Raw genomic sequence first — 14336 nt, forward strand, 5'->3', positions numbered from 1 at the left:
CCATCAAGCCACAAAAAGAATGTGATTAAGGGGCACGGTTTGCAGATGTAGAGATTTAATGCGGTTGCCCTTTCTCACCCACACAAGAAAAAGGATGAAACAGATCATGAGATTCGACTGTTCTGCTGAGCAGCCTCCGCAGGGCACTTTGTATGTCCCTGTTTCTCAGGCTGTAGATGAAAAGGTTCAGCATGGGGGTGACCACAGCCTACATCACTGATGCCACCACACCATTCCTGGGGGGTGGTGCCACAGTTGAAGTCAGGTACATGCCAATGCCTGTTCCATCAAATCAGCAAACAACTGCTAGGTAAGAGCCACAGGTGGCGAAGGCTTTATACTTCCCAACTGATGATGAAATCCTTAGAATGGAGGGGACAATTTTATAGTAAGACCAAAGGATCCCTGAAATGGGAAGAAAAGCAAACATAGTACTATGGAAATATATGAATATGCTATTGATGACGCTGTCAGAACAGGCAAGTTTGAGAAGTTGAGAGGGGTCACAGACAAAATGAGAGATTTCCACATTCTTGATGATGGTGAATTGTAACACAATCCAACTGTGCAGCTGGGAATCCAACAGGCTAAGGAAAAAGGACACCAAAACGAAGAAGACACAGAGGTGAGGATTCACGATGACTGGGTAGTGCAGAGGGCGACAGATGGCTACAAAGCAGTCATAGGCCATCACAGTCAGGAGCACGCCTTCTATACATGCAAAAAGGACCAAGAAAGACATCTGCGTCAGGCAGCCCGCATGAGAGATGACTCTGCTATGCGACTGCATTCCACAATCATCTTGGGAACCGTGGCCGAGGTGAAACCGATGTCAGCCCAGCACAGGTTGGAGAGGAAGAAGTACATGGGGTTGTGGAGGGGGGAGTCAGAGCGGACAGCCAGGATGCTGAGCAGGTTCCTCAGCACCGTGACCAGATACATGGACAGGGACAGGGACAGCAATGCGAGGACCGGCTGCAGTTCTGGATCCTCTGAGAGTCCCAGGAGGAGGAATTCTCAGACACCTGTGAGATTCCGTGGCTCTGTGTGTCTTGGACACCTTGAGAAGGAAAGAGGATTGGAAAAATAAAAGATAAAAACCAGCCCTTAATGCTGGATGCAAGCAGTTCACAAGGAACATCTTCACACTTGCGGACCATACACCGCCAGCAATGTTTCTCAGTTGTGACAATTCCAAAAATCTCAGAATTATTACGTGATTTCCTTTTTGGCTATACAAGGCTTTCTGTACATACTACTTTAGAGAAAATCCACTGAAGAATATTAGAAAACCAAAACGTCATATAAAACAAATCCGTGATCTCAGTAAAATACAGCCTACTCTTTTCTGAAAAAATACAATGCAATGACAATGTCCTTCTCTCTTTAAGAAAAAGATCTCAGTCTAATTGAAAGGAATTAAGAAGCCATGAAATACACTCTACTTTATTCTGACACCGTGCTACAACTTCCACTGATGTAGAATATGTAAAAGGACGACACAAGATCTATGACCCCATTATCTGAAAACGACATCGAACCTTATAGTTCTCAATCGGAAGACCTTTTCACATGCCTGTTACTTTTCATATTTATTATCATTTGGGTGGCCGAGGCTGATGGATCACCTAAGGTCAGGAGTTCCAGACCAGCCTAGCCAATGTGGTGAAACCCCGCCTCCAGTGAAAATTAAAAAAAAATTAGCCGGGCGTGGTGGGTGTAACCCTAGCTACTCGGGAGGCTGAAGCAAGAGAATCCCTGAGAACCTGGAAGGCAGAGATTGGACACCCTGTGATAGGATTTTTGATATCCTGGAGAGATATTGCTCCTGACAGCAGAGTGGGCGTACACCCTGTGACATTATTTGTAATATCCTAGAAAGATATTGCTCCTAATATCACGGTGGCTCTACACCCTGTGATCTTAATTGTAATATCCTACAGAGATATTACTCCTAATAATACAGTGGGTGTACACCCTGTGATATTATTCATAATATATTACAGAGATACGACTCCTGATATCACAGTGAGTGTACACCATGTTTGTACACCCTGTGATCTTATTTGTAACAACTTAGAAAAATATTACAGCTAATATCAAAGTGGGTGTACACCCTGCGATGTTATTTGTCATCCACTAGGTAGATGTTACTCCTAATATCACAGTGAGTGTACACCATGTGCGTACAGACTGTGAAATTATTCGTAATACCCTAGGAAGATATTACTCCTCATATCACAGTGGGTGTACACCGTGAGTGATATTTTTTTCTAATATCCAGCGGGGGAGAGGATGATATTGCTTCCAATATCACAGAAGGCGTACACCTCCCTGTGATATTGTTCCTAATATCCAGGGAAGGAGAGGATGACATTATTCGCAATATCACTGGGGGTGTACCACCTCCCGCCGGGATATTGTTCTTAATATCCGGAGGTGGAGAGAATGATGTTACTCCCAATATCACAGGGGGTGTACACCACCCCTGTTTGTAAACATCCCCTGTGATATTGTTCCAAATGGCCTGTGAAAGAGTAAACATGACTCCCATTATTGCGGGGGGTGTTCAGCCCTGATGATATTGTTTTCTAACATCCAGGGAAGGGGAGTATGCTATTACTCCCAATATCGCAGGGGTTGTACACCCTTTTGTGTTTTTGTGCCCAATATCCAGGAAAATAGAGGATCATATTACTCCCAATGTCGAAGTAATTGTACAGCACCCCTGTGATATTCTTCCTAATATCCCGAAAGGAAAAGAATGATATTACTCCCAACAGCGTAGCAAACGTATACCCGCGCTGTGGTATCTTTCCCAGTATCCAGGTGGGGAGAGGATCATATTACTTCCAATGTCGCAGGGTGTGTACACCCCCTCTGTGATCTCGTTGCTAACATCCAGGTTTGGGGAGGACGACATTACTCCCAATATCGCAGGGGGAGTACACACCCCTGTGAAAATCTTCCTATTTTCAGAGGGAGAGAGGATAGTATTACTCCCAGTACCGCAGGGGGTATCCACAGCCCTGTGATACTCTTCCTAATATCCACAGGGAGAGAGGATGATATGACTCCCAATATCGCAGGGGGTGTACACAACCCTGTGATATTGTTCCTAATATCCAGAGTGAAAGAGGATGATATGACTCTCAATATCGCAGAGGGTGTACACCCCTCCTGTAATATTGTTCTGAATACCCTGGGAGGGAGAGAATAAGGTTACATTAAATATCGCAGGGAATGTACACCATCCGCCTCTGATACCCTTCCTAATGTCCAGGGGAAGAGAGGAAAGTTTCACTCCCAATATGACAGAAGCAGTACACCCCACCTGTGATGTTGTTCCCAATATCCAAGTGGGGAGATGATGATACTACTCTCAATATCACAGGGCTGTTCACATCCCCAGTGACATTTTTTCCTAATATCTAGGGGAGAGAGAAATATATGACAGCAAAGGTCGCAGGGTCCGTTTATCCCTTCCCGATATTGCTCCTAATATCCAGGGGGGAAGAGGATGATATCAAATATGAAAGCGGGTGTACATCCCCCACCCATATGATATTGTTCTTAACAATCGTGAGGGGAGACGATGATATTTTCTGTCTTTTCCCCCAGAGTTCAGTAGGTCCTTTTCTTTCTATCATGCTCCATGCACTTTAATGGTTCAAAAAACATACCGAGAATCAGTGTAAATGTTGACAGTCTCACCCTCACTGAGTTCTAAGGCCCGAATGAAAGCAATGAGTTCAGCTTTCTGGGCTGACGTGGCCTGGGGCAATGATCTGGCTTCAACAACAGTGTCCAGGGTTATCACTGCATACCCTGCACCTCTCTCTCCTTGGGGGTTGAAGAAGCTACTCCCATCCAAGTATGGTTCCCAGTCTACTGATGCCCAAGGCTGGTCCCGGAGGTCAGGTCTGCTAGAATCAATTGAGTCCAACACTTCTACACAACCAGGCTCGACAGGGCTCTCTGATACCAGGAGCAAGGTGGAGGGGTATAGGCTGTTACAAACTTCAATGGTTATACGGGGATTTTCACAGAGTAAAGTCTGGTATTTGGTGAGTCTGGCATTCGTTAGCCAATGATGTCCTTTAGTATTCATTAAAGACACCACAGCACGGGAGGCCTTTATGTTCAGGTTTTGCCCAAGAGTCAGCTTATTTGCTTCTTTTACTCGCAGGGCGGTTGCTGCCAAGGACCTCCAACAGGGGGGCCATCCTTTAGAAACCCCGTCTAGTTGTTGAGAGAGGTAGGCCACCGGCCTCGGCCTGGGCCCCACAGTTTGGGTTCAAAGTCCAGCTGCCATCTTTTCTCTCTCTGATGCATACAATGGAAAAGGCCTTGTCAGATCGGGTAGCCCCAGGGCTGGGGCTGCCAGAAGTTTTTCCTTTAACTCATGAAAGCCTTGCTGTTGTTGGGATCTGCATCCAAAAGTTCCCGGTCCCCACCCCCTTGGTGACCTCATACAAAGTCTTGGCTAATACTGCAAAGTTTGGGATCCACAGTCTACAAAACCCCACAGCTCCCAAGAATTCTCTCACCTGCCTTCTGCTCTTAGGCTCCGCTAGCTTGCAAATGACCTGCTTTCTTTCTGATCCCGGGCTGCGTTCTGACCCCTGTCAGATAGTCAATCCCAAGGAACGTACCTGCTGTCGGCAGATCTGAGCTTTCTTCTTGGACACCTGATACCCACAGTCCTCCAGGTGCCGGTGTAGGGCATCTGTTCCCTTGGCACACCCGACTGCTGTGGGGTGTCCCAGCAGAAGGTCATCAACCTACTCGAGCAACACGCAGCCTAGGTCTCTGGTGGGAAACTTCGGAAGGTCTCGAGCCCACGCCTCCCCGAAGATGGTGGGGGAGTAGTTGAACCCTTGGGGAAGCCCGGTCCAAGTGTACTGAGTAGTGACACCTGACTCCGGTTCTTCCCACTGAAAGGCAAACAGCTTCTTCCTCTCAGGGGCTAATCTCATAGGAAAGAAAGCGTCTTTCAGGTCCAAGCAGGTGAACCAGCTCTCCTCAGCTGGCAGCAACCCAAACAATGTGGACGGGTTAGGTACTGTTGGATGTAAAGTCAGCGTAGCTTGATGAAGCAAGTGCGAATCCTGTACCAGCCGGTAGTCCTTGGTCCGTGGCTTGGGAACAGGCAGGAGGGGAGTGTTCCACGGAGACTGACAAGGAACAATAATTCCAAAAGTTCTTAGGTGCTTGAGACGGACCTCGATATCTTGAAGAGCTCCTCTGGGGACCGGGTCCTGTTTTTGCCTAAGCGGCTGGGCCCCAGTATTAACTGGCCAATCCTGGAGGGTTGTCTTCTGCCCGTACTCTTGGCCACCGCTTAGCCAGAGCTGGTCTTCTCTCTTGGCCCGGCTCAGTTAAGAAAAGTCTCCATTCCTCCTCTCGGGGGACCATAAGGGTCATAATGACTCCCGTTCTGGGTAACTTGAGCAGCAAAGAGCCATGCTCTGTCAAAGAGATAGTGGCTCTCAGCTTGCTGAGCAGGTCCCTTCCCAAAAAGTTCAAGGGACCGTCAGGCATGTACCAAAACTGATGAATGACTTTATGTCTTCCTACAGTACAAGTCCGAGGCAAGCAGAAAGCTTGCTTTGCTGAAACCCCCGTGGCTCCAATGACGTCAATAGTCTTTTTGGATAAGGGGGCGACCAGGGCGGTTACTAGCGAATGTTCAGCACCGCTATCTACAAGAAAGTCAATGTCTGTATTCCCGACTGTCGTTCTGACTAGAGGCTCTTTGGTGACGCTTGAGCCCGGTCTCCCTCAGTCCAAGAACCCTTCTGCCAGGTTGAGCAGGGCCCCTTCCTCCTCCTCCAGGGCCTCCTGCTCTGAGTCACCTTGTTTTCTTTTGAGCTGAGGGCATTTGTTCTTCCACTGTCCTATTTCTTTACAGTGAGCACACTCGTTACGCTGCAAACTCTGACAGCCAAGCTGAGTTTCTTTCCCAGGGCCCCCCTTCCCTTGCCTCTTTGGGGGGGCCCCTCTGATTGCTGCTGCTGACAAACAGGTCGACGTGTCGCCGGGCCTGACCTCCTTTCTCTTTGCCGTTTTCCTTAGGGCTTACTGCATCTCTGTTTACAAACACCTGGCTAGCTATTTCTAGTAATTGTGGTGGATTCATCCCTGCAAGCCCAGCCTGTTTCTGCAGTTTTCTTCTCGTATCTTCTGCGCTTTGATGGACTAAAGCCATGTGAATCATGAGCTGATTTTCAGGGCTATCGGGGTCAAAGGGAGTATACATACGATAGGCCTCACACAGTCTCTTGTAGGATTGTGCTGGACTTTCCTCTTTTCCCTGAATGACCTCAGAGACCTTGTTAACGTTTGTGGCCTTCTGAGCTCCCCTCATTAATCCTTCCAAGAGAGCTTCCCTATCTCGGTTTAGCCTTTGCATATGCTCTCTTTCATGTGGGTCCAACTGGGGGTCTGTTCCTGGTGACTGGGTCCTTCCATACTCTTGGGGGTTTTGATAATCAGCTGGCGCATGCTCCTCTAGCCACTCAGTTGCTGCTTGGAGGACTCTCCGCCTTTCTTCGCTGTTAAAGAGGAACATGAGCAACTGGTGCCAATCAGCCCAGGTGGGGTTGTGGGTCTGGATAACAGCTTGGAGCAAATCAATTAGGGCTTGTGGCTTTTCGCTATAGGGCGGTGTATTGTTTTTCCAGTTGAGAAGGTCGACGCAGGTGAAGGGATGGTACCCAAAAACACGCCTCTCCGCCACGTGACCATCCTCATCTATCCCAGTCTACCGCTGCTCTCTTAGGGGCATTTGTGTCCCCGTTTTTGGTCGTAAACGAGCTGCCGAGGGAGGGGTGGAATGGCGCAATGCGACTTAACGCAATTAATAATCTCAATTATTAATTGATACTAATTATCAATATTAATAACTGGTAATATAATTTTTAAAATCAATACCGATAATAAGGATAATTAATATTAGTTATACTAACGATAACAGTAAATGACTAATAGTAATGATTAATGATGCCTGATATTAATAACTGATATTGATCTTATTCGTTAGAAAACAGTCATATTAGCGCCATATAATTAATATTAATATTAACAATCTGAAAACATTTTATTAGCAATTATTTCTTAATATTAATATTAATACCGGTCATTCATATTCATGATAATAATAAATGAGGAATAATTCATACTAATATTACGCCTAATACCTCAGTGGGTGTACACCCACCTGTGCTATTGCTCCTAATGTCCAGGGAGGGAGAGAGCATGATATTACGTTCAATATCGCAGTAGGTGTACACCCAGCTGGTGATATTGATCCGAATATAATCTCCAGGGGGTGGAGTAAGATGTTACTCCCAATATAGCACTGGGTGTGCATCTACCTGGTGATATTGCTCCTAATATTCACGGAAGAAGCGTCTGATATTACTCCCAATATCGCAGGAAGTGTACATCCCCGTGTGAGATGGTCCTTCATAATATTCCAAGGCGGAGGGGGTCATATGACTACATATGTGGCAGAAAGCAGACACCCCCCAGGGATATTGTTCCCATGATCCTGGAGGGAAGAGGATAATATTACTTTCAGTATCACAGAAGGTGGACACGCCCCGACTGATATTGTTCCTAATTGCAACGTGGGAGAGGAAGATATGACACGCGATATCCCAGGGAGTAGAAACACCCCTGTGATACAGTTCTTAATATTCAGGGAGGAAGAGGATGATACTACATCCAATACAGATGGCTGTACACCCTCTGTACACCGAGGGTGTACACCCATCTGTGAAACAGTTCATAATCTCCAGAGGGGGAGATGATATTACTCACAATACTGTAAACAGGCTGTGAGTCCATCGCGGATCCTAAAAACCAGGGGGGCAAGAGGGGCTGGCTCTTACTCCCCGCATCGCGGGGGGTGCCTCACCCCCCTGCGATTTGCATAGTCATATCCAGGGGGCGAGGTGGGGGTGATATTACTAACCGAGTTTTCCTAGGATCCTTTCTATACTGCCACCCTCGGTTGACACCCTGGGACACTATCTTCCATATTCTAGCAAGATGCAGCTGCTAAAGTCGCAGGGGGTATACACCCTTCAATATTATTCGTAATTTTGTAGGGGATTGTTCAACCTGATGTCACAGGACTCTGTACACTGTGATGTTATTCCCAATATCCTAGCTTTAGCTTAATAATAATGTCACTTTGTGTGTCCACCTGGTGGTGTTATTCTCCTAAGTGGAGGTTGCTTTTATTGTCACACGGGGTATGTTCCTTTTGATATTAGTCATAATGTCCTAGAAGGATTTCACCCCTTATGTCACAGGGTTTGTGCACCTTGTCAAATTACTCATATTATCCTCATAAGATGTCACTCCTCATATCACAGAGGGTGTACACTCTGTGATATTGTCGTCATATTCTAGGGAAATGTTACTTTTAATGTCACAGAGGGTGCACACCTTGTGAAATTATTCATTATAATTTTGTGGGGTGTTACCCCGAATGTCACACGGCGTGTATACACACTGATGTTACGTGCAATATACTATGGAAATGTTGCTCGTAATTCACAGGTCCTGTACACCCTTTAATATTCTTCGTATTCTTCTAGGAAAACTTTTCTGCTAATGTCACAGGGCTTGTAGACCTTGTCCTAAAATTCCTAATATCCTAGCGGGAGTTCACTGCTAATTTCACAATGCGTGTACACCCTTTGATATTATTCGTATTGTTCTGCATTGATGTCCCAATGCAGGTACATTCTCTGATCTTATTCGTTATATCCTCGGGGGATGTTACCTCCAATGTCACACGAGGTGTACTCCCTGTGTTCTATTTGGTAATATCCTAGGGCAATTTTACTTTTAATGACACAGGGGGTGTACACATTGTGATGTTATTTGTGATATTCTAGAAAGATGTTACTCCTAATGTTACAGGGCTGTACACCCTGTGATAGTATTCATAATTTCCCAGGGGTCTATTCTCCTAATGGAACAGACGATAACAGCCTGTGACATTATTCATAATATTCTAGCGAGATGATGCTCCTCATGTCACAGGGGGTGTACACTCCGTGTTATTATTCTTACCATTCTAGGGGGATGTTACTCCTAATGTCACAGGGATGTACACCCTGTGATATTATTCATAGTGTACCAGAGGGATATTAGCGCTAATGTCACGATGCGTGTACACCTTGTGATATTATCTGTCATATCCTAATGTCACAGGGGGTGTGTTCCATGTGACATTCTTCCTAACATCCTACACGGATATTGCTCCTAACGTCACAGGGTGTGTACATCTTGTCATATCATTCACAATATCCTAAAACTACGCTATTCCTCAGGTCCCAGGGGGTGCTCACCCTGTGATATTTTTCACCATAGTTTTGTGGGATGTTACTCCTAAAGTCACACAGGGTGTACACAGAGTCACACAGTGATATGAGTTGTAATATTCTATAGACATGTTACTCGTAAATCACAGGGGCTGTACCTCCTGTGATATTATTTATAATATTCTAGGGGAATGTTGCTACTATTGTCACGGGGGTGTACACCCTGTGATATGACTCGTCATATCCCAGCGGGATGTTACTACTGATGCCCCAATGCCTGTACAGCCTGTGATATTATTTGTAATATCCTAAAGAGATGTTACTACTAAGGTCACAATGCATGTGCACCCTCTGATATGATTCGTTCTATCCTCGGGGGATGTTACTCCTAATGTCACACGGGGTGTACTCCCTGTCATATTATTCATAATATCCAAGGGGGATGTTATTTTTAATGTCAGCGGGGGTGACATTATGCGTTAAGAATGCGTATTCAACCCCTGTGATACTATTCCCAATATTCTAGGGGCATGCTCTTCCGAATGTCACATGGGGTGTACACCATGTGTGTACACCTGCTGTGATATTATTCATAATATCCTAGGGGAATGTTACTCCTGATGACGCAGGTGGTGTACACCATGTGTGTACCCCTTCTGTGTTATTATTCATAATATCCTGGGGGATGTTTCTTTTAATGTCACAAAGAGTGTATAAAATGTCACAGGAGGTGTACACGTTGTGACGTTATCTGTAATACCCTAGAAGGATGTTACTCGTAATATGTCACAGGGGTGTACATGCTTTGATGTTATTTATAATCTCATAGAGCGATATGACTTCAAATATCACAGTGGATGTTCACACATAGTGTATACCCTGTGATAGTATTCATAATATACTAGGGAGACACAACTCCTGATATCACAGTGCATGTACCCCGTGTGTGTACACCCTTGATATGAGTCGTAATATCCAGGGTAAATATTACTCCTCATATCACACAGTGTGCACAGCCTGTGATATTTTTCATCCTACTTTAGGGAGATATTGCTTCTAATATCACAGTGGGTGTACCCCACGTGTGTATACTCTGTGACAGTTTATTCTATATCCTAGGGAGGTATTACTCGTAATGTCACAGTGGGTGTTCACGCTGTGATATCATTCTTATTTGACCTTGCTGCCTTTTTTAACCCACCCTACGAAAGGAATAGAACAGATAAGAAGGTCTTGAGATTAGACCGTGCTGCCGTGCGGCTGCCGCAGGACACTTTTAATATCCCTGTTTCTCAGGCTGTAGATGAAGGGGTTCAGCATGGGAGTGACCATCTTGTACATCACTGAGGCCACTGCAGCCTTTCTCAGGGAAGATGACACATCTGAACTGAGGTACCCTCCAACGCCTTTTCCATAAAATCAGCAAAAAACTGACAGGTGAGACCCACAGGTGGAGAAGGTTTATACTTCCCACCTGATGATGAAACCCTCAGAATGGAGGAAACAATTTTACAGTAAGAGAAAAGGGTCCCCGAGATGGGAAGGAAACCAAATAGGGCAGCAGGGAAATACATGATGATGTTATTGGTGAAGGTGTCACAACATGCAAGGTGGGGTAGTTGAGAAGGATCACAGAAGAAATTAGGAATTTCCACATCCTTGAAGCAGGTCGTTTGTAAGGCAATCATGTTGTGCAGCTGGGCATCTAAAAGACCGCGAAAAAAAAAAAGACAACAAAAGTAGGAAGCCACAGAAACACGGGTTCATGATGGCTGAATGATATAGAGGGTGACAGATGGCTACAAACCGGACATAGGCCATCACATTCAGGAGCATGTGTCTCTTCCATGCCTCCAAAAATGGCAAAGAGAGACATCTGAGTCAGGCAGCCTGCATAGGAGATGACTCTGCTGTGAGATTGGATGTCCACAATCATCTTGGGGACCGTGGTGGAGGTGAAACCGATGTGAGGCAAGGACAGGTTGGAGAGGAAGAAGTACATGGGGGTGTGGAGGTGGGAGTCAGGGCTGACGGCCATGATGATGAGCAGGTTCCCCAGCACCGTGACCAGGCACATGGACAGGAACAGCCCAGCAAGGACCGGCTGCAGTTCTGGATCCTCTGAGAGTTCGAGGAGGAGGAGTCGAGAGACATCCGTTACATTCTGTGGGTCTGTAGAGTTTGGACACCTTTTGCCTAGAAAAGAGGGTTGAAAAATCGGAAACAAGTAAACCAACACCCAGCATTGTGTCTGCATTTTGGATAGAAGCAATTCACAAGTCATGTTTTCAGATTTCAGAGCAATCCACTCAGCAATATTTTGCAGTTCTGACAAACTCAATTGTCTTCTCATGCTTTCTTCATTGATTTCTGTGTTATTCACTTGCTGTACACACCTGCCTTAGAGACACTAGATTCAAGAATGTTCCAAGAACCAGATCATCATATCTAACAAATTCGTAATTGCTAGAAAATACAGCCTATCTTTTCCGAAGAAAAATATGTAATGAAACCATTCTCTTCACTTTAAGAAAATGGTTATCCTAATTAAAGGAAATTAAGAACTCAAATATTTTATTTGATTCAAAAAGATTGATACAAATTCCCTTGATGTAGAACATTTGTAAACACTGTATAACAGCTGAGACCATGCCATCTGGAAATGAAATGAAAGTTGATAGTTCCTAAGCAGAAAATAGTTCCACATGCCAGTTAGGTCCTAGTGATTTCGTCATTACGTTTTCTGACTTTTCTCTTTCAAGAGAGTAATTGCTTCCTCCAATCTGTGGGTCTTGTTTTAAAATTCATGGAAGCTCTAACTCCTGTCCTTAGCTTAGGTGGACTTGGAGTTCTCATCAGAAAGTTTGGCCGGACGCCGTGGCTCACGCCTGTGATCCCAGCACTTTGGGAGGCGGAAGAGGGCAGATCACGTGGTCAGGAGATCAAGACCATCCTGGCCAACATGGTGAAACCCTGCCTCTATTAAAAATACCAAAACGTCACCCGGTATGGTGGCGTGCGCCTGTAGTCCCAGCTACTCAGGAGGCTGAGGCAAGAGAATGGCTTGAACCTGGGAGGCAGAGGCTACAGTGAGCCGACATCATACCACTGCACTCCAGCCTGGGCAACAAGAGCAAAACTCCGTCTCAAAAAACAAACAACAAAAAGAATCAAGTAAGTCGAAGTCACACGGATGACAGCCAATTTTTGTGAACCAAGGAAGCGTCAATTCAATAATTCACATCGATTGTTACTTTTGCTATCTCCTATGTGCCAAGCAAGATATCGGCTCTGGGGAATCAGAAACAAAAGAGACTCACTTGTTCCTCACAATACTCAGTACTTACTGAGATAAGGACAAAATAAAATGTCCTGTCTGGAATGCAGGGATACCAGAACTTTGGCTCAGGGGATATTTCTGTTGAATTGTGTGGAGTTGAAGCTTAAAATATTAACTAATGTATCTAAAATTCACTTTGCCTTGACTTTATGCATCCATCACATAGAGATCACGCAGCGGGCACCCACGATCTGTTTAATCATCTCTCGCTTCCATTGGATCAACTAGAAATCAACTCAGATGAGAGTGCTGAGTCCAGGCTGGAGTGCAGTGCAGTGATCTCGGCTCACTGCAACCTCCGCATCCCAGGTTCAAGCTATTCTCTTGCCTCAGCCTGCCCAGTAGCTGAGATTACAGGCTCTCCCCACTACACCCAGCTCATTTTTTTCTGTTTTTAGTAGAGACGGGGTTTCATCATGTTGGCCAGGCTTGTCTTGAACACCTGACCTTGTGATTCGCCTGCCTCAGCCTCCCAAAGTGCTGGGATTACAGGCGTGAGCCACCGCGCCCAGCTTCAAAATGTTTTAAGCAGAGCTCAGAGGTCTTAACCACAGGCACATCGGAGGAGCATTTTTGAACTGGTTTCCAGCTTCCTCAATAGGAATGGAAGCCAAACTCCGAATTGATGACTCCTTTGAGGAAGTCGAGAGCTGTAAGGAAAGCCAGGAACAGGGGCAAGGGAGAGATGCGTCCCGAATGATCCTGTGCCAATTCTTTCTGGAATCTTTGACACAGTGATTGTGGCACCCACTGGTCTAGCTGTGCTCTCCAAGGAACCCCCAAAGGGAAGGGCACAGTGAGCAGGGGCATCGTCCTGAGTGACAAGGATTTGAGAGGGCAGGTTGGATGCAGGGAGAGGACTGGCCAAATGCCATGTGTCTGGCCTTAGACTGCCTGGTTCAAGTTGGATTTCACCCTTTTTGACTTCATGATCTGGTGCAAGTTCTATGAAAATGCGTTGCTCCTTTTCTTGTCTGTAAAGTCATCATGAAATGTGCACTCATAACTGGGAGACTATGCAGATGAAATGAAACAAGCTGCATAGAGCACAGAGCTCAGAGCCTGTCCTTTAGGAAGCCCTCAGTTAAGGGTTCATGATGCCATGGTGTCTGTCATGATCCTCTATCCTCATCATCACCTTCATCATCTTTTTGTTGTTCTGAGGGAATAGTTTAGAGGGACTCATTCCCTGCTATCATGGGTGAGATGTCTATGAAAAGGACAACCAGTGGGAGAGGAAAGCAAAATTTTAAAGAAGATTTCTGAGAGAGACCCCCCACCACAACCAAGAACAGAATCTCCACACTCTGCTGAGCTAACAGTTTGCACATTGGTCTCCTCCCATCTGCCCACCACACTCTCCTGTTTGTCCTGAGGATGAGGAAACCAAACAAGGCTCCCGACCATCCCTCAGCACTCACTGAACCGCCCTTCCCCTCGGCTGGGCCATGACCACGGAGAACAGGTCCACTGTCCTCCCTGCGGGTGCACGTTGGAGGCTCAGACTCCATCCTCAAGGCTGGCAAGAAGACAGGGTGAGACAGAAGCCTCCTGATACAGGTGATGGGTGTGGAGCCCACAGTACTGGAACCTCACACTGCAGGGCTGGAGGCACAGACTGACTATTTACTATTCTATGGCCTGGGGGGCTC

General features: G+C 45.9%; 2 pseudogenes; both read right to left on the bottom strand.

Moving 5' to 3' along the window:
- Positions 1-292: 292 nt before the first annotated feature.
- Positions 293-2923, bottom strand: LOC100612577 (putative gustatory receptor clone PTE01; annotated as a pseudogene).
- A 7660-nt stretch (positions 2924-10583) lies between these two features.
- LOC741437 (olfactory receptor 7E24-like) lies at positions 10584-14134 on the bottom strand (annotated as a pseudogene).
- Between the last annotated feature and the right edge of the window lie 202 nt (positions 14135-14336).

This window comes from Pan troglodytes, chromosome 3 (genome assembly GCF_028858775.2).
Source record: "Pan troglodytes isolate AG18354 chromosome 3, NHGRI_mPanTro3-v2.0_pri, whole genome shotgun sequence".
In the NCBI taxonomy this organism is placed as follows: domain Eukaryota; kingdom Metazoa; phylum Chordata; class Mammalia; order Primates; family Hominidae; genus Pan; species Pan troglodytes.